At 44.5% G+C, this 23,567-nt stretch overlaps 1 pseudogene; it reads right to left on the minus strand.

Moving 5' to 3' along the window:
• Positions 1 to 11,630: 11,630 nt before the first annotated feature.
• Positions 11,631 to 21,129, minus strand: LOC108522396 (V-set domain-containing T-cell activation inhibitor 1 pseudogene; annotated as a pseudogene).
• Positions 21,130 to 23,567: the final 2,438 nt, after the last annotated feature.

The following is a 23,567-nucleotide window of genomic DNA, read 5'->3' on the forward strand; positions in this document are numbered from 1 at the left end:
TTTCTGGGTATCTCGTGGGCCTTTGGATAGAGGGACAAGTTCTTCCCTTGTGGGACATTTTCTTTTGTGCTTCATTTGAAAATTCCCTCCATGTTTCCTGTACTTTCTAGAACTCTGATCAGCCATATGTGAAAGACCTGAAGACATCTCTCCAAGACTTACAGAGTCACTTCAGAGTGATTCTCAGAGGTACATCTCTGAAGTGATCTTTAACTTTCTTACCTTTTTTCTCTTACTGTTCATCTCCTTGCCTCTCCCCACCACTTTCTGAGAGATGTCTTCAACTTTATCTTAAACTGTTGCCACTGAATTTTTGTTTTGGCTATTACATTTTTAATTTCCAAGAGGTTGTTTGGTTATTCTTACTTTCTGTTACTTAAAAAAAAATCAGTTCTGATTTCTATTACAGTTTCATAGGGACAACCCCTCTCATCTCTTCTAGGATATTAATTGCAGTTATTTTTAAAGCTTTCTTCTCTTCTATGCTTTGTCTCTATTTCCACTGGGTCTCCTACTTTTTGTTTGTTTTAGTCTTTGTGTCCAACATTACAGGCTTTCCTCAGCTACATTTTCATATTTAAGAATGAGTAAACAAAAAGCAAGTGGAAGTTCTGTGTGTGTGTGCGTGTGACTGTGTGTGTGCAAATGAGAGTCTGTGTGTGTGAGAGTCCGTGTGTATGCATGAGAGTGTGTGTGTGTGAGTCTGTATGTGTGCACGTGAGAGTCTGTGTGTATGAGAGTCCGTATGATGCATGAGAGTGTGTGTGTGAGAGTCTGTGTGTGCATGTGAGAGTGTGTGTGTGCATGTGACTGTGTGTGCATGTGAGAGTCTGTGTGTGCCCGTGAGAGTGTGTGAGTCTGTGTGTGCACGTGTGTGTGTAAGAGTCTGTGTGTGCACCTGAGTGTGTGTGCATGAGAGTGTGTGTGTGCATGTGGGAGTGTGTGTATACATGAGTGTGTGTGTGTGTAAGAGTCTGTATGTGCACGTGAGTGTGTATGCATGTGCATGAGAGTGTGTGTGCATGTGAGAGTGTGTGCATGTGAGAGTCTGTGCATGTGAGAGTGTGTGCATGTGAGAGTGTGTGTGCATGTGACTGTGTGTGTGCACGTGAGAGTCTGTGTGTGCACATGAGAGTGTGTGTGCACGTGGGAGTGTGTGTTTGTGCCTGTGAGTCAGTGTGTGTGAGTCCGTGTGCATGCACGAGAGTGTGTGTACATGAGAGTCTGTGTGTGCACGTGAGTGTGTGCGCATGAGTGTGTGTGCGTGAGAGTCTGTGTGTGCACGTGAGAGTGTGTATATGCGTGAGAGTGTGTGTGTGCATGAGAGTTTGTGTAAGTGCATGTGAGGATGTGCACATGAGTGTGGTGGGGATGCTTGCTGACCTGCGGGTTTTCCTGCAGGTCATTGGGCACCAAGCTAGTGACCTGGGCCTGAGATCTCACATTTTTCTCTCATAATCACCCCTTTCTGTCTGGTGCCTTAGTCCTGCTCCCACTCCTGGATGTCTCCACCTTGGAAATGTATCTAAATCGTTTCTCCAGAGAAGACACTCCCACTTCCCAATGACTGGGGAGGAGGGTTCTGGGGCCACTGGAGCCCTGGGAGTTTCTTCTAGGCATCTGCTTGTTCCCCTTGCAGACTTTCCCCTCTTAGCTCCAGGCCTCATCCTGCTTTCCCTGGTACTTGGGGAGTCCAATTCCTGAGCCTTGCTGCGTTTCTGGAGCACACGATGACCCACATTTTAGTGATTTTCTTCTCCAGAGTTCGGGCCTTTTCTATTCACGCTGTTTCCTTCTTGGTTAACCTTCCTTGTCTGCTGTTTCCTTCACCTTTCTCTCTCCTCCCATTTTCTTTGTTTCTGTGAATTTGTATACTTTCCCCTTTTACTTTTATTTTGGTAGGACTTGGGGAAGCAATGAAAACAAAAACTGCTGCTCAATTTGCCACGTTTCACCAGTGCCCCATGATTATTAAGGGTCCTGCCATAACCAATCAAGAGAATTGATCATCGTTCATTTATCCACCTATACAAGGATTTTCAAGTTGTTCTCAGGGTTTTGTTATGATAGCAAGTGCTTCAATAAATCTCCATCTAAACAGAGCTTTTATTTCTGACAAATTGTTTTCTTGGGGTGAATTCCTAGGAGGAGACTATGATTCCAGCATCTTCATGAACTTTTTTCCTTATTTTTTTCCTTCCTTGTAGCTGCCCCAAATTGAGGACGTGTTCCTGCCAGCCTTTATTATCACTCAGCAGCAATGGTACTATCTGTCCCCCAGTGTCCTCGGGGATGGGCTGAGGAGGCAGCAGGGCAGGGCAGGGTTGGCAGAAGGGCTCACCACTGGAGAAGGCCAACAATATGCAGGAAATGTGGATTTTGTGACAAGCAGTGACACAGTGGCTGCAGAAAGAAAGGAACAGGTTGTGTGGGCGAGGAGGGGCCTCTGCAGTGACATTTAATCACTGGACATTAACAGGAGACATCTGTCACTGCCACTCAGCGAGGAGGCCAGGCCTGCAGCCCAGGATGACAATATGTTCTGGGGCTCATAATCGCTTGAAAAATACCACTTTTGCAGAGGGTCCTTCCAGCGTGTGTGGCAAATCCTTCTATTTTATTACAGAAATCCTGGACAAATCCTTCAGCCAGGGGACTTTCTATTAACACGCAGCTGGTAAGTGAAAAATAAACAAGAGAAAACCCACGCCAGATCCCACATAATCACACGCTGGCCCTGTGAGCACAGGACAGCCAGGCAGATGAGAGCACAGGACAGCCAGGCAGATGAGAGCACAGCCCCCAGACCTCCCTGCCACACGTGTTTGAAAGGCACAGCAGAGACCATAGCCCCTCGGCCCACCCCTTTCCTGCAGCTGCGCTTCCCTTTCCTGTCTTGTGGTTCCTCCTTTTCTCTCAAGAAGGAGATTTTATCACATACTGGCCCCTCAGTCAGCACCTGGGGCACCCTGGAAAGACCCACCTCTTGCCTTGTCCTCCGCCTGTGGCGGCTGCATGCCGGTGGGCCAGGAGAATATTTTAAATGCAAGATAGCATTTCCCTGCCTCCCTTTTTGCTTTTCTGAGGTTTTTCATTGGTTAACATGTTTGGATCTTTTCTCCAAAATAGCAGTAACTGTTATTTTCCATGAAGTTCATTTTGTTTTTAAGGGTAGGTTTACTGAGGTATAATTGAAAAGCAATAAAATTCACCTTTTAAAATGTACAGTTCTACGAGTTATAGCCATATAAATGCCAGTCTTGGAGGTTGACTAAGCCAAATGACCACTTGGCTTAGGTGGTTTCCTGGAAGCAGAGCCTAAGGCAGGGATTTGGTGCTTGTGTGTTACTGAGGAGAAGGGAGTGAGCAAAACTGGATGGGAGAGTGGAAGGAACAAAGCAAGGATGTGAGGGATGAATTGTCCCACAGCAAGTCCTGCCTTGAGGAAGGGGCACAGCGGAGGACCCATGGGGTCAGCGGAGGGTGAGTGGAGGAAGCTGGGGCCTCCAGGCATTTTAGAGCCAGGTGGTTCTGCCAGCCTCGGGCAATTCTCCAGGGAAGGATGCCCAGTGAGCCTGTAGCTGCCAAGTCTCACAGCAGCAGGTGTGTGTGTGTGTGTGTGTGTGTGTGTGTGTGTGTATGGCAGCACCAGCCAGTAAAAGGCAAAGGCATCTGGTCAGGCACCGATCCTGCAACCAAACTTTCTTAGCATATTTAACATGCACAGAAACCACCCTAGGAAACCCCAGACTGCTAGGAAGCCAGCTCTGCCTCCCCAGCCTTCCCAGCCACGGGAACGAGCTTGCTGAGGGCCCAGCCTGGGGGGCGTCTACTGCGAAGGAGAGGAAAAATTCTCACCATTACTTCTGCATGTGAAAAGAATATGCAAGTAGGAAATAACTTCCTATCTTACATATTTTTTAAACATTTGTTTAGACTTATAGGAGAAATACTTTTACCGACTTTTGCATAAAGCATATTGGAGGAAACTCATAAAACATAAGATGTAAAAAAGAGTTTTAAAACTTGGAATTAGCTGGCATAGTGATGGGCGCCTGTAATCCCAGTTACTTGGGAGGCTGAGGCAGGAGAATTGCTTGAACCCGGGAGGCAGAGGTTGCAGTGAACCGAGATTGTGCCACAACATTCCAGCCTGGGCGACAGTGAGACTCTGTTTCAAAAACAAACGAAAAACACAAAAAACTTGGGTACAAGCATCCTGTGGTGAGTCAGGAGCCATTTCTACACACTTTCTCTCAGGAAGTGTCCTGTGGAATGTACTGTAAATAAAACACTTAGCAATCATTAACACTTATGCTGTAAGCCTGGATTATACTGCACTCCCAAACATATACTGTATACATGGGCGGGATCAACATCTTCCTAAAGCATAATCTAGGAATCAAGTCCGTGAATTTGAGAAAACCGGCTTCATTTGAGCAGGATTAATTCCTCCCACTTGCATCAGGAGAGGCTGTGCTAAATCTGTCAGAAGCATAACTATAAAGTCAATTCCTATGTATATGTGTATATAGCTGTATCCATCTTTCTGTCCATCTGTCATGCATTTTAAGGCACTTTAAGGTGACAAACAAAATGGAAATAGATTGACTTATATTTGTTTTTGTTCAGAGCTGCCAGAAACATTTCTGAAATGTGCATTTTTCCAATTTTACCTCACTTTTAGTTTCATAGTTTTGTTCCTTAAGCAAGGTATCACTAGCAGATCTTAATATATGGCAATAAGCCAGGTGCCGCTAAGTGAGAGAAAAATAGGTACAATTTATTGTCACTTGATAGGTAGGTCTAAGTAAAGCCTTTTTGGTTATAATTCCTCAAAAATAAGGCTCTAAAGACTGGATAAGAAATAACCTTGCACGTCAGGTATTTTCTTATTATTTGTTTTAACAAATCTAAAGAGCACCTGATTAGGTTGTCAACTAATAGATGATCGAGCAAAAATGGAGTCTGCAGCATGTAACTGGGAAGGGCTTCATATATTTGAGTGGGCCGGGCGCAGTGGCTCACACCTGTAATCCCAGCACTTTAGGAGGCTGAGGAGGGTGGATTGCTTGAGCTCAGGAGTTTGAGACCAGCCTGGGAAACATGGCAAAACCCCATCTCTACAAAAAAATACAAAAATTAGCTGGGTATGGTGACGTCTACCTGTAGTCCCAGCTACTAGGGAGGCTGAGGCACCAGAATCGCTTGAAACTGGGAGGCAGAGGCTGGAGTGAGCTGTGATGGTGCCACTGCATTCCAGCCTGAGTGACAGAACAAGACCCTGTCTAAAAACAAACAAACAAACAAAAAAGCAAAAAATCCCCACCAAATATTTGAGTGACGTTGCTATAGAGAAACTGCTTCCAGTCCCGTGGACTTCTTGTGAGCAGGTACCTTGATGCTCCATTTGTAAAACTAAGAAAAGAGATGAAATGGGTGATGAAACTGTCAGGCTAGCAATAAACAGCATCCACCTATGCATGACGAACCAATCAAAACGTTCTATTTCAAAACGATACATTCCTCCAATAAAATAGGAGTTTTTATGTTTAATCATTCTTTAAATTTTAAGTATATTTACTACTGCTCAACTGTGCATTAATAATAATTATAATTCAACCCAGATGACATTTTAAATACATATGGTTGCAGGAATTTTTTTTTTTTTTAGACTGAGTCTCACTCTGTGGCCCAAGCTGGAGTGCAGTGGCACGATCTTGGCTCAAGCAATTCTCCTGCCTCAGCCTCCCGAGTAGCTGAGGTTACAGGCACCCACTGCCACGCCTGGCTAATTTTTGTATTTTAGTAGAGATGGGATTTTACCATGTTGGCCAGACTGGTCTTGAACTCTTGACCTCGTGATCTGCCCGCCTTGGCCTCCCAAAGTGCTGGGATTACAGGCGTGAGCCACAATGCCCAGCCAGAAATTTTTTAAAATTAGAATTAAAATGATATATTTTTTGTTACAGAAACATATGACATTGTTCAATGAAAGATCTTCAAGCACAAAACATATATATTAGGGTCGAATTCTTTGGGGGAACTGGAATAAATACAAATTCAAGGTGTGAAAGGAACAGTGTTAAATTTCTCACTGAAAAGGAAATGTTTGTTAATGCATTTTCTAAAGTGGATGATGCTGGGCATCAAATTGCCTTTTATTTAAAAAGAGCACTCTAATGATTTCACTTAAAGCTTTTCATACGGACAGTGTGCTGGGAATATTCTTTGTGACTACTTAAAATATGAACTCTTTCAGTGATGTATTGCTATATCAAAAGCCATTCCAGACAACAGTGGCTTAAACAACACCACCACATTACTTCCGGGCTCCCCGCTGTTGGGACTCAGGAGAAGCTGAAGGTGGCCCTATTGATGACTAATTCTCAGATGGGGAGTGGGAGCAGCTGAGTGTCACAGAGAGAACACAACTTCAGGATGGAGACAGCCAGGCCCCACTCACCTTGTGACTGCAGGAAGCACCGAGCCTCTCTGAGCCCTGGTCTCACCCACCAGGATGAGGCCACCTGCTATGGGGCTGCAGATGCAGCAGCCAGCCTGGCTGTGGAGGGGAAGGAGGGCAGCAGGCAAGGGTTTGAGGGAGTGGTGGAGCCTAGAGGGGCAGCACAGCTGCCAGCTGTGTGGTAGCGGGAGCTCGGAATGTCAGAGATGGGTCCTCCCCAGCCCCCAGCTCCTCTTGCTGAGTCCCCCCTTGCCTGTGCTCTCCTGATTACAGAGTGAGCAGCAGCTGTTACAATGGGGGGCCGTGGAGGGCAGTGATGGGGCTCCTTAGTTTCCAGCTGAGCCCTGCAGGGAATGGCTTTTAGTCTTGAGCTTGGAGGTTCTTCATGCCGGTGGGTCTCTTCCGGACCCACAAGGCCCTGGACAGTCCACAGGCCCATGCCCTTCTAACCTCATTTGTGCCTGAGCCCCACCCCCACACAATGGCTGGGGAAGGGCATTTGCTCCCCAAATGCTCCCTTGGCCCATGTCCCATGAGGGCATGAAATTCTTCACCTAGGAGTCAAAGGGCCTCAGGAAAGCCATGTGTGGTGGAAAGGACAGAGGAGGGGGTCCCTCCTCTGTCAACAGCCCACCTCTCTCAACAGCACCCGCTTTCCCATTCCCTCCACCCTCCCCAGTCCTCCAGGTGACAGAGATACTCCTCTCTGGGTCTTGCCAACCTCCAGTACATGCTTGATATAAAGGAGATATTTGCTCAGACTTTGCTGACTCTGAGGTGGATGGCCTGGGGCAATTCCCCAGCCCTATGGTTGGGGAAGGAGGAGGCTGGGCTCTGGCCCCATCACTGGGGAAGGAGGAGGCTGGGCTCTAGGCTCATCACTGGGGAAGGAGGAGGCTGGACTCTGGCCCCAGTACTGAAGAGGGAGGAGGCTGGGCTCTGGGCTCATCACTGGAGAAGGAGGAGTCTGGGCTCTGGGCTCATCACTGGGGAAGGAGGAGGTTCGGTTCTGGGCTCATCACTGGGGAAGGAGGAGGCTGGACTCTGGCCCCAGTACTGAAGAGGGAGGAGGCTGGGCTCTGGCCCCATGGCTGGGAAAGGATGAGGCTGGGCTCTGGCCCTGTGGCCAGGGAAGGACAAGGCTGGGCTCTGGCCTCATCACTGGGGAAGGAGGAGGCTGGGCTCTGTCCTTTGCCTGGGGGTTGGGGAAAGCTGTGCTCTGGCCCTTTCCTAACTCTGATTCAGGTTCATTGTCACTCTAGGAGAGCTCCAGGCTATTTCCCCAGTAGTTCTTTTGAACAGGTCTCATCATGTGATGTGGACACAGCATTGTCTAGTTTTATACCAGGAGAAAGATTCCTTCTCTTGCCTAATTCCTGGCCCTGGCAGTGGCCCTATCCTTCTGACACCCCATCTGCCATCTCTGCCTGCCTAGCAATCCTTCCTCCTTCTTTTGGGGCCAGGTGCATTTCTCTTTGGGGACACGCCCTGCTTTCATGGTGTCTCAGTAGAACTACTGATAGAGGTGTCCTACCCCTGCACCACCCTGAGCATCCCAGCCCGCCTCTCTGGGGAGCAAAGCTAGAAGAGAAGTGTAAGAGTTAAAGAGGAGAGAAACATGAAACACAGCTTAACAGTTAAAGACGGGTTTATTTAAGAAAAAATCCGAGAGGGGCTTCTGGCTGATTTCGGTCAGAAGTGCTTTCTCTTACAGACTAAGAGTATACATTGGTTTTAGGGTGAGGGGGCTTATCACAAGCTTGGAATGTTTCTGTGTGGGGAGAAGTTTATGGTGGGGTCAGAATGTCTGTTACCTTGGGGCTGACATCTTCCTGGCCAGAGGGGGCTTATCTTGGGGCTAGCATGTCTCTTGTCAGGGAGGAGTTTGGAATGTTTCTGATGAGAGATGTTATTTGTGCTTTATGGTCATGTTGACCTTAGCCATTAGGCTTACGCCCTTTGGATTTAGGTGGTTTTTGATTAAGGTGAACTTTAAAATGACAGTGCTTGTCCAAGATGGTGAAACTCCTGCTCTGTAAAGAAGTGGTCAGCCCCTTAGCTCCTAAGCTCCAGTGCCAGGGCCTCTCGTTTTGTAGGCAGACCAGCCTCTCTGCCTTTGACTCTACAGCCTCCTGCACTCCTTCAATGTGCTGTGACCACAGAGCCTTGGCCAACTCCATCTCCTTTCTTTCTCTCCCCAGGACAGTTTCATCACAACACACAGGAGGTAGAAAAGAGGTGAAAGTGTAGACACAATACACTCTGTGCCTGCAGTGGCTGTCTCTTCCTCTAAACGCTCCCTCCCTCCGGACGGCCCATAGGGGTGGGTGTGTGGCCCCAGCAGCATCCTTCCTGGGCACGGAGCCCATGTGGGGCATTGCTCTGCAGGGTGGCAGAGAACATGCTTCAGTGAGGCAGAGCCTGTGGCCCATAGATATGGAGCCAAAGGAGGGGGGCTGCCCACAATTGTTTCTGCAGGTCCAGCAGCACTATGATCTCTTCTCAGTTGTCACATAAGCCACCCAATTTGACATAAATGTTTTGTCCCCTCCAAATCTCCTGTTGAAATGGGATCTCTGGTGTTGGAGGTGGAGCCTAGTGGGTGGTGTCTGGGTTATGATGGGGATGCCTCATGAACAGCTTGGTGCTCTCCTCCAAGTGTTAATGAGTCAGTTCTCACGCTATGAGTTCACGTGGGATCTGGTTGTTTAAAAGAGGCTGGCTACCCCTCCCTCTCTCTCTTGCTCCCCATCTCACCTTGTGATACACTGGCTCCTGCTTCACCTTCTGCCATGACTAAAAGCTTCCTGAGCCCCACCAGAAGCCGAGCAGATGCCTGTGCCATGCTTGTACAGCCTGAAGAATCACAAGCCAAATAAAACTCATTTCTTGGCCAGGCACGGTGGCTGATGCCTGTAATCCCAGCACTTTGGGAGGCTGAAGTGGGTGGATCACCTGAGGTCAGGAGTTCGAGACCAGGCTGGCCAACATGGCAAAACCCCGTCTCTACTAAATATACAAAAAAAAAAAAAAATTTAACTGGGTTTAGTGGTGTGTGCCTGTAATCCCAGTTACTTGGGAGGCTGAGGCAGAAGAATTGCTTGAACCTGGGAGGTGGAGGTTGGAGTGAGCTGAAATCATGCCACTGCACTCCAGCCTGGGTGATGGAGCGAGACGCTGTCTCAAAAAACAAAACAAACAAAATAAAAACGAAAAACAACAACAAAACAAAACAAGAAACCTTGTTTCTTTATAAAGTACCCAGTCTCAGATATTTCTTTATAGCAATGCAAATTGACTAACGGGCCATGCCACAAGCCAATAAATTCCCCTTTTGCCTAAATCAGTCACAGTTGGTTTTGATGCTTGCAACCAGAAGCACCTTGAAAATTTTATCTGAAAGAGAGTATTTGATATCCATTTTTAATAGTATTTGTGAACTGGTTAAACTGAAAACTTTCTCTACAAATGCTAAATAAAATATATGTGTCTTTTTTTTTTTTTTTTAGGGAATATATATTTAATCATTCTCTTGAATGATCAGAACTCTAAAATCAGTTTTCTATAACAAAATGTAATACAGACACGGTGGCTCCAAGGGCCAGGAAGGCAGTGGTTAAGACACGAAAAGTGTAAGAAGGGCGCTGGAAACAAAGCATTCTTTTCCATCAAAGCTTCATTCCTCAAGTCCTCAATTCAAACAGTCATTGTCCCTGCTTTCAAAAGTCTCTGCGTGCTTCGTGGAAGGTATATGTTTGTTGCCTTAATTTGAATTATGGCCACGCGGGGTCTGGAGCTCTAAATTCAGAGTGAGAAAACCTGAGGTAGAACTCAGTTCTCTTACAGAACTTGGCTTATAGGATAGAATGAAGGGAAAGGAACTTAGAAGCTCAACAAGCTGAAGATAATCCCATCAGGCATTTCCCACAGGCCTTGTCAACTCTGTTCTCTGAAAGATGTTATCCTGGTGTCCGATAGAGTTTTGGCTCTGTGCTGAGGCAGCAGCCAAAGAGACAGAATGCTTGTTTGCCAATGACTAATGTGAGGAAGCAGAGAGATTTGTTTGTTCCCCTCTTTCTAGGCCCTTTTCTACTCTAAATCAGGATTTCTTAGCCCTGACACAGTTGACGCTTGGGAGTGGGTATGTAAATGGGGAGATGTCCTGTACACAGTAGGAGGTTAAGCAGCACCCCTGGCCTCTATCCACTAGATGCTAATAGCACTGTGTCCTCCTTCACTCCCTCACTGTGGCAACCAAAACTGTCTTCAGACATTTCCCCGGGGATGGGGGGCGAAATCACCCCAGTTAAGTCCCGCTGCTCCAGATGCTGTTGAAAACCGAGGTTATAGCTGTCCACGCAGGGTGGAGAGGAGAAGCCTCAGAGCTTGTGATGACATAATGCCACATAGTCACGGTGAAAGGTCCTTCCCTGGACTATTCACGGATGAACATCATCTGAGAAATAAACCTGCATTTGTTTGAAGAGAAGGTGCTCAGTTTACTTATAAAATCGGTGCCACAGACTGGTTTGTTTATGCTAAAGTTATGATCTTTGGCATTTTTCAGTTGGGAAGAGAAGCTGAGGCACCTTTGGAAGCATCATAAAAAGTGAATCATTTGACCCATTACTAAAATGCAGCCGTCCCTGAGTTGCGAAGTGGCAGTCAATTAGCAGCGTCTTAGAATATACACTACAGCTTAATTTGTGGAATATAAGATGTGGATATGTTGGGCTAGAGACTTTCCAGGGGCTTCCTCAGAGAAACATTACAGCACAGATAACTAAAATTTCAGAGACAAAGGACACGCAGTATCCTATCCTCTCATTCCCCAGTTGATAGGTAGGAGGAGGTCCCTGATATCTGGGGATGCACTTGTCTCTACGTGCATTTTACTTATTACTCTTAACACACTTGTCCAGTTCAGATGAATTATTTTCCCAACTTCGAATATGTCTTTGAAGATAGATTTATCTTGTTCATATTGGAGCCTTCTGCTTTTGGCTTCTTTTTGTTTTTTGTTCTTGTTTGCTCACTCCAGACTTCTAGATATGAATTCATTTCCTCCCAGAAATATAAAACTAGGCCATATCTGGTGGCAAAATAGTTCTGTAGATCCCTGTTGTAACAATGACTTTGCATGCTTTTTTGTGGCTGAGTCACATCATTTTAGCATGAGGTAAGGGGAGAGAGGCAGAAGTGCCCAGCTGATGGCAAAAAAAGAAGAGACACACAGAGAAGCCTTTGGGTTCAGCAGCTGTAGGTGACTCTACCTTTTGATCTCAGATTCTGTCGCTTTGATATCTCCCGTTGCTTTGGCAATGTCATTTTCAATCATATAGGAGTATGTGTTGTTGATTGTAACATTGTAGATCACAGACACAGCCTTCATGGTCACATTCTCAGAGTTCAGCTCAAAGATGGTATTGGAGACTTCCAAGAATTTGGCTCCCTAGTCAGCTAGTGATCTTCAGACCACTGTGGTCTGGGGGTACCATCAAGGAGCCTCACATTGCAAGGTCTCTGAGCTGGCATTATAGTCTACTTTCACCTCTGGCATGCTGAAGGCTCCAGTTTTATATGCAAGGTTAGCATTCCCTTGCCTTTAGAAGTGATGATATAACATTTGTAGGTGCCAGCATCTGTGAGTGGTACGTTTTTCAGCCGCAGAGAGGCATTGCCAACTATCACTTGATCAGCAAGCACTGCTATCAGGCCTCTGAACATTTCATCCTGCTCTGACAGCTCATCTTTGCCTTCTTTGAACTCATGGACAAAGCCTATAACCCCTTCAATCAGCCATTGTATCACAATATCAGAAAGTTTGATGTCAAGTTCAAAAGTGCAGCTCAGGATTCCATCCTCCCCAGTGTTCCCAGCTGAGGTGAGAGTAGTGACTGTGATGGAGTGTCTCCCTGAAAGACCAGAGCCAATGATGAGTATAATTACTCCAGCTAGAATAATGATGATGCTAATTATGCTGTGGAAACTTCATGGCTTTTCCTTTGTTTTCATGAAGACCCAATCTGCGGCTCTTTAGCATATTTCTTTTTCTTTTCTTTTTTTTTTTGAGACGGAGTCTCGCTCTGTCACCCAGGCTGAAGTGCAGTGGCGCAATCTCTGCTCACAACAAGCTCCGCCTCCCAGAGCCCCCCATTCTCTCCGCCCGAGTAGCTGGGACTACAGGCGCCCGCCACCATGCCTGGCTAATTTTTTTGTATTTTTCAGTAGAGATTGGGTTTCACCGTGTTAGCCAGGATGGTTTTGATATCCTGACCTCTTGATCCACCCGCCTCGGCCTCCCAAAGTGTTGGGATTACTGGCGTGAGCCACCGCGCCCAGCCTAGCATATTTCTTAAAGAAGAATGTGGAATGATAAATGATCCCAGGTGAAATTTATATCTATCTGGATTAAATCCTTGTGCTTTTCTGGAGGAATCAGGGAGCAGAGGGAGGCTGCAATACAGTGCTTCTTGAACTTGGATGTCATATGTGTCCTTTTAAAGTCGCAGCTTATCTCTCATCATTTAAGGGGAATTTTCAGGGACCACAAATAAAGGGTAAAAACCAGAGTGGTGAGAAGAACTGCTTTGTGGACCTTGCCAGCTTTAGCAACCAGACTTTGTCTTTATTTTAAAAAATTGAGCAGAAAGTACAGAGAGTTCCCAATACACCCCTCCTCCTCCACAGTTTCCCCTATTATTAACATCTTGCAGTGCTGTGGTACTTTTGTTATAATCAATGAACCTATATTGGTACCTTATTAAGTAAAGTCTGCAGTTCACATTAGGGTTCATTCTTTGTGTTGTGCATTATTTAAAAAAAATTTTTTTTTGTAGAGATGAGGTCTCCCTATATTGCCCAGGCTGGTCTCGAAATCCTGGGTCAAGTAATCCTCCCACCTTGGCCTCCCAAAGCATTGGGATTACAAGCATGAGCCACCATGCCTGGCTGTGTTTTACATTCTGTGGTTTTGGACAAATGTATAATGTTATGTATCCACCATTATAGCATCATATACAACAGTTTCATTGCCCTAAAAGTCCTCTGCATTCTGCCTATTCATCCGTCCCTTCCTCCCTCCAAATTCCTGGCAACCACAGATCTTTTTACTGTCTTCATTGTTTTGCCTTTTCCAAAATGTCCCATAGTTGGAATCATACAATAAGTATGACACTTATGTCACTTTAGTGTCTTTTATTTGCCAACATGCATTGCATGTGAGGTTGCTCCACATCTTTTCATGGCTAGATAACTCACTTCTTTTTATCACTGAAAGATATTCCATTGCCTGGATTTATTTATATATTCACCAATTGAAGGAGCATCTTGATTGCTTTCAGTTTTTGGCTACTAGGAAAAAGCTGCTATCAACATTCCTATGCAGGTTCTTGTGAGGGCATAAATTATCAACTCAATTGAGTAAACAGCAAGGTGTGTGATTGCCGGACCACATGGTAAGACTCTGTTTAGCTTTGTAACAAGTGGCCACACCGTCCTCCAAGCTAGCTGCACCATTTTGCATTCCCTGCAGTGAATGAGAGTTCCTGTTGTTCCACATTTCCATCAGCATTTGGTGTTGTGAGTGTTTTGGGTTTTCATCGTTGTGATCAGCGTGTAATCTCATTGTTTTAATTTGAAGTTCCTTAATGACATATGATGTTGAGCATCATTTCATATAATTGTTGCCATCTGGATATCTTCTTTCATAAGTGTCTGTTCAGATCTTTTGCCCACTTAAAAACTGGGTTGTTTTCTTGCTGAATTTTAAGAGTTCTTTCTATATATTGAATACAAGACCTTTAACAGATCTGTGCTTTGCAAATATTTTTTCCCAGTCTGTGGCTTGTCTTTTCATTATCTTAACAATGTGTATCACTGAGCAGATGTTTTTAATTTTAATAAAGTCTAACATCAGTTATTTTTGTCATGGATTGTGCTTTTGGGGTTGTATCTAAAAAGTCATCACCAAATCCAAGATCATTTAGATTTCCTTCTAAATTATCATCTAGAAGTTTTATAGTTTTGTGTTTTACATTCAAGTCTATGATTCATCTTGAGTTATTTTTTGGGTAAGGGGTAATGTTATTTTTTTGACTGTGGGTGTTAATTATTCCCTCATGATTTGTTGAAAAACCTATCCTGTCTCCAGTAAATTGTGTTCGTGTCTTTGTTAAGATCGGTTGAATATATTTATGTAGGTCCACTCCTAGGCTTTCTGTTTTGTTCCATTAACCTATGTGTCTCTTCTTTCATGAATACCATTTTGTCTTTATTACTGTAGCTTTATAGCAAGTCTGGAAATTAGGTAATGTCAGTCCTCTAGCCTTGTTCTATTTCAGCCAATGCAACTGTGTTGGCTTTTATGAGTCTTTTTACCTTTCCACACAAACTTTAGAATTACTTTGTTGATATCCACAAAGCAACTTGCTGGGATTTTGATTGGGATAGTTTTGAATCTATAGATTAAGTTAGGAAGAATTGACATCTTAACAATATTTAGTCTTCATATTCATGAACTTGGATATCTCTCTATTTATTTAGATATTTGATTTCTTTCATCAAAGTTTTATAGTTTTCCTCATATAGATTCTATACACATTTTCTTAGATTTATACCTAAACATTTCATTTATTTGTGCTAATGTAAATGGTGTTATATTTTTAATTTGAAATCCCATTTACTCATTGGTGCCATATAAGGCAGCAATTAACTTTGCTTATTACTCCTGTATCCTGCCACCTTGCTATGATGGTGTATTAGCTCCAGGAGTTTTTCTTGATGCTTTGAAATGTTCTACATAGACAATCATTTCATCTGCAACCAAAGACAGTTTTATTTCTTCCCTCCCAATTTGTATGCCTTTTCTTTTCTCATTGCATTGACTAGGACTTCCAGTATGATATTGAATAGGAGTGGTGACAGGGGACATTCTTACCTTTTACCCAAAATTAACGGGACAGCATCTAGTTTCTCACCACTAAGTATGAAGTTACCTGTAGGCTTTTAAAAAATTTATTTTTATTTTTTGTGGGTACATAGTAGGTGTATACATTTATGGGTGACATGGTTTGACTCTGTGTCCCCATCCGAATCTCATGTTGAATTGTAATCTCCAGTGTTGAGAAAGGGACCTGGTGGGAGGTGATTGGATCATGGGGGAAGATTTTCCGCTTGCTCTTCTTATGATAGTGAGTGACTTCTCATGATATCTGATTGTTTGAAGTGTGTAGCACTTCCCCTTCACTCTCTCTCATTCTCCTGCCACCCTGTGAAGACATGCTTGCTTCCCATTCACTCTTCCATCATGATTGTAAGTTTTCTGAGGCCTCTCCAGTCACGCCTTTTTTTTTTTTTTTGAGACGGAGTCTCACTCTGTCGCCCGGGCTGGAATGTGGTGGCCGGATCTCAGCTCACTGCAAGCTCCGCCTCCCGGGTTTACGCCATTCTCCTGCCTCAGCCTCCCGAGTAGCTGGGACTACAGGCGCCCGCCACCTCGCCTGGCTAGTTTTTTGTATTTTTTAGTAGAGACGGGTTTCACCGTGTTAGCCAGGATGGTCTCGATCTCCTGACCTCGTGATCCGCCCGTCTCGGCCTCCCAAAGTGCTGGGATTACAGGCTTGAGCCACCGCGCCCGGCCCAGTCACGCCTTCTACATAGCCTATGGAACTGTGAGTTAATTAAACCTCTTTTTAAAATAAATTACCCAGTTTCAGGTAGTTCTTTACAGCAGTGTGATAACAGACTAATACAGAAAATTGGTACCAGAGATGTGGGGCATTGCTTTAAAGATACCTGAAAACATGGGAGCAATTTTCACTTAACAAAATGACTTCTACTTCCTATGTCAATTTTTTCTATAGTGCAGGTTAAGTCTGATGTTTCTTTGCTGATTTTCTATCTGGAAGATCTATCCAATGTTGAAAGTAAGGGAACTGTTATTGTATTGGGGTCTATCTCTTTCTTTAGCTCTGATAATATTTTCTTCATGTATTTGGGTGCTCTAATGTTAAGTGTATATGTATTTATAATTTTTATATCTTCTTGCTGAACTGACCCCTTTATTATTATATAGTGAGCTTCTTTGTCTTTTCTGATAGTTTTTATCTTGAAATCTATTTTGTCTGATATAAGCATAGCCACTCCTGCTCTTTTTTGGTTTCCACTGGCATGGAATATCTTTGTCCATTTCTTTATTTTCAGTCTATGTGTGTCTTTATAGATTAAATGTGTTTATTGTAGGTCTTGATTTTTAATCCATTGAGCCACTCTGTATCTTTTTATTAGACAGTTTTGTCCATTTGCATTCCATGTTATTACTGATAAGTAAGAACTTAGTCTTGCCATTTGCATTCCATGTTATTACTGGTAAGTAAGGACTTCGTCTTGCCATTTTGTTGTTTTCTGGTTGTTTTGTGGAGTTGTGGGTTTTTTGTAGAAGTTCTTTATCACGTTGAGAAAGCCTTCCTCTATTCCTAGTTTTCTGAGAGAATTTTTTTCTTTATCTTGAATGGGTGTCAGATTTTGTCATTTTTTCTGCATTTGAAGATATGACAATATGATTTCTTCTTTTCTATGTGATAGATTACATTAATTGATTTTTTTTTTTTTTTTTTTTTTTTTTGAGACAGAGTCTCGCTCTGTTGCCCAGACTAGAGTACAGTAGCAGGATCCTGGCTCACTGCAACCTTCGCCTTCTGGGTTCAAGCAATTTTCCTGCTTCAGCCTTCCTGAGTAGCTGGGATTACAGGTACCTGCCACCATGCTCAGCTAATTTTTGTATCTTTTTAGTAGAGATGGGGTTTTACCATGTTGACCAGGTTGGTCTTGAACTCCTGACCTCAGGTGATCCACCTGCCTTGGCCTCCCAAAGTGTTGGGATTACAGGCATGAGCCACTGTGCCTGGCCACATTAATTGATTTTTAAATGTAGAACCAGGCTTGCATACCTGGGATTAAATCTGTTACCCAGGCTGGAGTACAGTGGCACAGTCATAGCTCTATCATAGCTAGGAGTCATGAACTCCTAGGCTCAAAGGATCTTCCTGTCTTAGCCTCCCTAGAAGTGGGACTAAAGGCCTACAGCACCATGGCTGGCTATTTAATTTATTTTATTTTATTTTAGAGACAGGGGTCTTTTTATGTTGCCCAGCTTGTCTCTAATTCCTGGCCTTAAGCAATCCTCCCACTTTAACCTCCTGAGTTGTTGGAATTACAAGCATGAGCCATTGTCCCTGGCATAATTCTTTTTATACACTTTTGGGTTAATTTGCTAATATTTTGATGATGATTTTTGCATCTATGTTCATGAGAGATACTGGTTTGTATTTTTCCTTTCTTGTAATGTCTTTATCTAGTTTTGGTAGTACAGTAATGTTGGCCTCATAGAATGAATTAGGAAGAATTCTCTTTGTTTTTATATTTTGGAAGAGACTTCAGAGAATTTGTATTATTTGGTCCTTAAATGGTTTGTTGGAAGCAACCAGTGAAATAACCTGGGCTTAGTGCTTTATTTTTTTTTTTTTGAGGGCTATTAGTTATTGATTTAATTTCCTCAGTAGATATAGACCTGCTTAGAATATCTATTTCTCTTTTGTGAGTTTTGGTAATTTGTGTCTTTCAGAAAATTATCCATATCATCTAACTTATCAAATATATGCATATAGTTGTTTATAATATTTCTTTATTATCTTTTTAATGTTCATGGGATCAGCAGTGATTACCTTTCTTTTATTTATAGTATGAACAATTTGTATCTCTTTCTTTTTCACTTAGCCAGAATAGAGGTTTACTGATTTTATTGATCTTTTCGGAGAATCAGCTTTTGGTTTCATTTATTTTTTCTAATGATTTCTTACTTTCCGTTTTATTGAATTATTCTCTAATTTTAAAATTTATTTTCTTATATCTACTTTTGATTTAATTTGCCCTTCTTTTTTTCTAATTTCCTAAGTTGGAAGATTGGATGATTGATTTAAGATATTCCTTCTTTTCTTTTTTTTTTTTTTTTTTTTTGGAGACAGAGTCTTCCTCTGTCACCCAGGCTGGAGTGCAATGGTACCATTTCGGCTCACTGCAACCTCTACCTCCTAGGTTCAAGCGATTCACCTGCCTCAGCCTCCCAAGTAGCTGGGATTACAGGCATGCACCACTATGCCCAGCTGATTTTTATATTTTTAGTAGAGACAGGGTTTCACCATGTTGGCCAGACTGGTCTCAAACTCCTGACCTCAGGTGATCTACCCGTCTCAGCCTCCTAAAGTGCTGCGATTACAAGCTTGAGCCACTGCATCCGGCCCTTCCTTTTTTTCTAGCAAATGAATTTAATGTTACATATTTTCCTCTAAGCACTGTTTTCACTGCATTCCACACATTTGGTAAGTTGTATTTTCATTTTCGTTAAGTTAAAATACTTTTAATTTTCTTGAGACTTTTAAATTCTTTTGTAAAATAGAAGTACATTACTTAATCTCCAAATATTTGGTAATTTTTTTCAGCTTCTGGTAGATTTTTATTTTTGACTTCTAGTTTAATTCCACTGTGCTCTGAGAACATATTTGGTATAATTTCTATTCTTTTAAATTTGTTAAGATATGTGTTATGGCCTCGAATATGGCACATGTGATGAATGTTCCATGTGATCTTGAGAAAAATATGTATTCTGCTGTTGTTGGATAAAGTACTCTATAGATGTCAGTTAGATCCAGTGATAAATGTTGCTGTTCCTTACTATATCCTGACTGATTTTATACCCACTAGATCTATCAATTACTGATAGAGGAGTGTTGAAGTCTCCAACTATTAATGTAGTAAAGAATGTTATATAGCTTATATTTTCCTTGCTGTTCTATCAGTTTTTACTTCCTGTGTTTTGATACTCTGTTGTTAGGTGCATGCATCTTAAGTATTATGTAAACCAAAAATAAAATCGAAGGCCCCCCACATTCCTGCAACCATCGGAATGGGCTCCCTCCTTGGCCAGGGCACTCTAAAATTTACCTCCTACTTGAAATGAAAGACAGGAACCCTCAGGACCAGAACCTATGATGTACTCTCAGCAGTATGGGAAGTATGTTCTCAAAGTTCCTCTAAGTGTGTGAGAGGATGAAGAGCATGAATCACTGCAGGATACTTTCCCCTTTGGCAGACAAAAGACTTGACTATAATTGTAGTTTAGGAAAAAAATGTCTCAGCATTTGCCATTTCCTGTCTCTCCAGAGAGCTGAACTTAGGAGAGTGGCCTTTTTTGTGTCCAGGAAGGGCTTATTTAATGCATGTGGTGGCCAGTGTCTGCGATGGATGGGTCTTCTTCATTGTTGTACCCTCTCCCTTCTGATTCCTCCTTCTCTTCTTCCTCCACTCTTTCATGAGCATTTCTCCGACTGATCTGAGGATGTTTGGTTATTAGTGTGTTTGGGGGAGTGAGCTAGAAGAAGAGTCAGTAATCAGACAAGCATGCTGCAACCCTCCACTCAGGGTGATGGACTGGAGGTACTGGGTCCACACAGATGGCTGCTGCAGCCAACCCTGCCAGAGTCTCCAACGTGCCCCAGCCACACTGCCACTTCTGCTGGCCTCCATCAGTGAAAACCCAACACAAACAAAGCAGCTCCAGGGTGGCAGCTCAGTGACATTCATTTCCACACTTTCGTTGAAACCAGTGGATGAAACAGGTTTGTAAATTCCTCAGCCTCTTCCTCTAGTATTTTTTAAAATATTCAGCCTCTTCCTGCAGGAGGGCGGTCCCAGGGCTGGGCTGTGAGAATCTGTTGTTGGGGGCCATTATTTCCTCTTGAGCACTGAGGTTACAGTGGATGACATGCTCCCAGCCAGTCTTCCTTGGATCAGACCTTGAGTGTGGGCACAGGACTGGGGAGAGGACTCCAGATCTAATGTGGAGTGAATGGGGAAGAGCTGAGTTTCTCCCAGGAGACCCTGTCAGTCAACAGGCATATGGTTCAGACTCCTCCATCTTATGGCCTGTTCCCCTGCTGCAGACCTTCACCAAGCACTGGCTCTGCACCAGGTGTGTGTGGGTCCCTGGCATGCAGCAGCCCCAGGCCAGACCCAGCCCTGTTCTGGAGCTTATGGGCAGTCTAGGTTTGGGTTTTCCATGGCAGACTCTGAGACAGGGATTTGAGTGAAGTAAGTAATGTGGGAGGAACCCAGGGAGTTCTAGTAGGGGAGGGGGCAGGGACACAGAGAAGCTGTGACAACAAGTGGCATTTCCCAAGGCTCAATCACACTAGGACCTCAGGTGACTATGCAAGGTGATTTCTCCTTGGGATTTTCCTACAACAGGATAATTGCATCCCTTGGCCAGGTATCACCCATCAACCCCTGTCATCTGTCAAGAGTGGCTGCTGGAGGCATCACCCTCTGCCTCCCAGGACTTCAGCCCTAACTGGTACGCTCCTGGGTTTGGGGCATCCTCTGGTTGAGTGGCAGGTGCTGCAGGCAGGAAGCCGTGGTGTGTGTGTGAACTGTCTACAGAGGCGGCAGGTGACCCAGCACTGTCAGCTGCAGCATCTGGCAAGGCGGACAGGTAAAGCAGTAAACCAGCAGGTGAGTGAATGGTTGCAATTGTGGCGGGTGCCTTGGAGGGAGCTGACTGGGAGTTGAGCACAGAAGGAGGAGCAAAGACCTCCTTCAAATAGGGTCATGGCTCGTGCCTGCCTCCTTGTAGTAGGTGGGCACCCAGCAAGCAGAGGTCGGAACCCTCAGTCACGTGGCCCTGGGAGAGTTGTTCTGACCTTTGCCTAGAGCCTCGGTGCTAGCTGTGAGCTAGGATGGTGATTGCGTTCGCTTCTGATATGAGCTGGTTAAAAGCGCATCATCAGTGGCCGGGTAGGTTTCTCCATTGCCAAGGGATGACCTAGTGCTTGTTTAACGCTGGAAATGAAGCTCAGTGGCAGCTCTCAGGCTGTCCTTCAGTGGCCCCTCGCATGCCCAGGTGTGGCCTTCTGGTTGGCGTGGCCTGTGTCACCTCCCTTGTACCCTCTTGAGGTCCACACAGTGCACCTGCTTTTGTCTGCCACGGGGGAGAGGAGGAGAGGCAGATCCTTCTGTGCCCTCTGCTCTTGACCTTTTCTGCTGTGGGGTTGGAGGGTGGTCTTAGCTCAGGGGTTGGTTGCTGTGTCCTCTCCTGAGCTTAACTTGGCCCTGGGTTCCTTTGTCTCACAGATGGAATTTAACAAGAAGAAGCTAAGGAAGAGAAGAGGAGAGAGAGGAGAGGAGAGAGACAGCGAAGAGGCTGGAAAAGGAAGAAGAGAAATATGTTTTTTTGGAATCAAAGTGTTACCTGGATTCTTACCCAGGATTTTCCTATTGTCTCAGGACCTAAAAGGAAAAGACCAGCCATGGGGTGTGTGAGCCTCTAGGAAATCTGCCTCAAGTCCATAATGCCATGCATCTACAGCAGTTGGAACAGCTTAAGAGTCAGACCTCTCCAGATCCCAAGCGCTGCAACATGAATAACAAAATCAAGGTTAAGCCACAGACCAGGCCCCGTGGAGATTTCGCTGCTTCCAGCCTGACCATCAGGATTTGGGTCCTGACCACTCCCGTGGCTGTTGGGCTGGTCCCAGCTCTGGGCCTTGGTTTTCTCACCCACAGAATGGGGACAATACAGGACCTCCCTCATCAGAGCTGTCACAAGTGTTAAGTGAACGGGTTCGTGTGAAGCCCTGCAGTGCCTGGCACAGACCAAGGGCCCCACCGATAGTGGCTGTGAGTTTTCCCACGAATGCATTTTTTGATATGTAACATTTTAAAATAAAATTTTCTCTTTTCTTTTTTTCCTTCTCCTTTTGGAACCTCAATTTCCTGATTCCCTAAGCTCATGTCTGGTGCTGACTATTATCCTAGTGCTGAACTCAAGCTTTCCTCATAGCTCCTCAGAGCATTTGAGAATAACTGTGTTTCTGCACCCAGAATATATTTGTGACACCAGTCAGGATACATGGTTCATGAAGCATTAATAGAAGATGTGGTTCTCAAACTTGAGTGGGGGCTCAGGGTCCCCTGGGGGACTTGTGAACACACAGATCTTGGATCTCCGCAAGGTCTCTGATGTCGGAGGTCTGGGTGGGGTCCTAGAGTTTGTTTTTCTGGCCAGTGCCCAGATGGCCAGAACCACTTTTGGGAACCACACTTTGAGAACCACTGGCACATAGTAAGGAGGCCTCTTCCAGAGGCCACCGGCGAAGCTACTGTCCTGAAAGGTAAAGAACATTTGCCCAGGGGATGTGTTAATGAAAAGAGCTTAAGAATCAGACAGTAAGACCAAAGGAGCATGAAGTGCTTCAAGAGTGCAGCAGTGATTTTGTTCCAGCTGGGGCAGAAAAACCTGGGGAGGCCCTGCGGTGAGGAACCATTTGGACTGGGCGTTGATGGATGGCTGAGCACTGCTTGGTGCTGGCCCTGCAAGTGCGATGTGGCAGGTCCTGTGTCCCACCTTGAATCTGTGTTTCGTCCTTAAATCTGGTGGTTTGTGGCTGCTTAGACCAGTCATCAAGGCCAGTGCACACTAATGCACTGGGTATAATGCCCAGGACCTATGCTTCTAATGCCCTTGAACATATTTTGAAATCAGAAGGAAAAATGAATACAATAATAAAGAATATACAACAATGAATCTAGACTGGATTATATTCACCTTTATACCAACATAGGCACAAAATATACCCTTAAATATTTTTATGGAAGACGGAGCCCATGAAAGCAAAAGTGCCATTTCCCCAAAAGTCACGCTATGGCCTCGCTGATTGAATGTGATGGAAGTAATGCTCTGACTTCTGTGAAAGGGCCAGGAAAGGCCGTGCAGCATCTGCCTGGTTCTTGTGGGATGCTCCCAACTCCCCCGAGAGCCCACGAGGCCTATCAGCCTGGGCCATGTGAGCGAACTGCCTTCGGCACCCAGCCCAGCCCCGTTGAGCCCTCAGATGACTGCAGTCTCAGTCAGCAACCCCGGGAGGGCTCTAAGTGATAACGGCCTGCTGAGCTCTCCCCAGATTTTTCAGCCACAAAACTGTGACCAAAATGAAATCGTTTATTTTAATAGCTAAGTTTTGGGATAATGTGTTACCTTAAAATAGTAACC

The sequence above is a fragment of the Rhinopithecus bieti genome, unplaced genomic scaffold (genome assembly GCF_001698545.2).
Source record: "Rhinopithecus bieti isolate Rb0 unplaced genomic scaffold, ASM169854v2 scaffold_56174, whole genome shotgun sequence".
Taxonomy (NCBI): domain Eukaryota; kingdom Metazoa; phylum Chordata; class Mammalia; order Primates; family Cercopithecidae; genus Rhinopithecus; species Rhinopithecus bieti.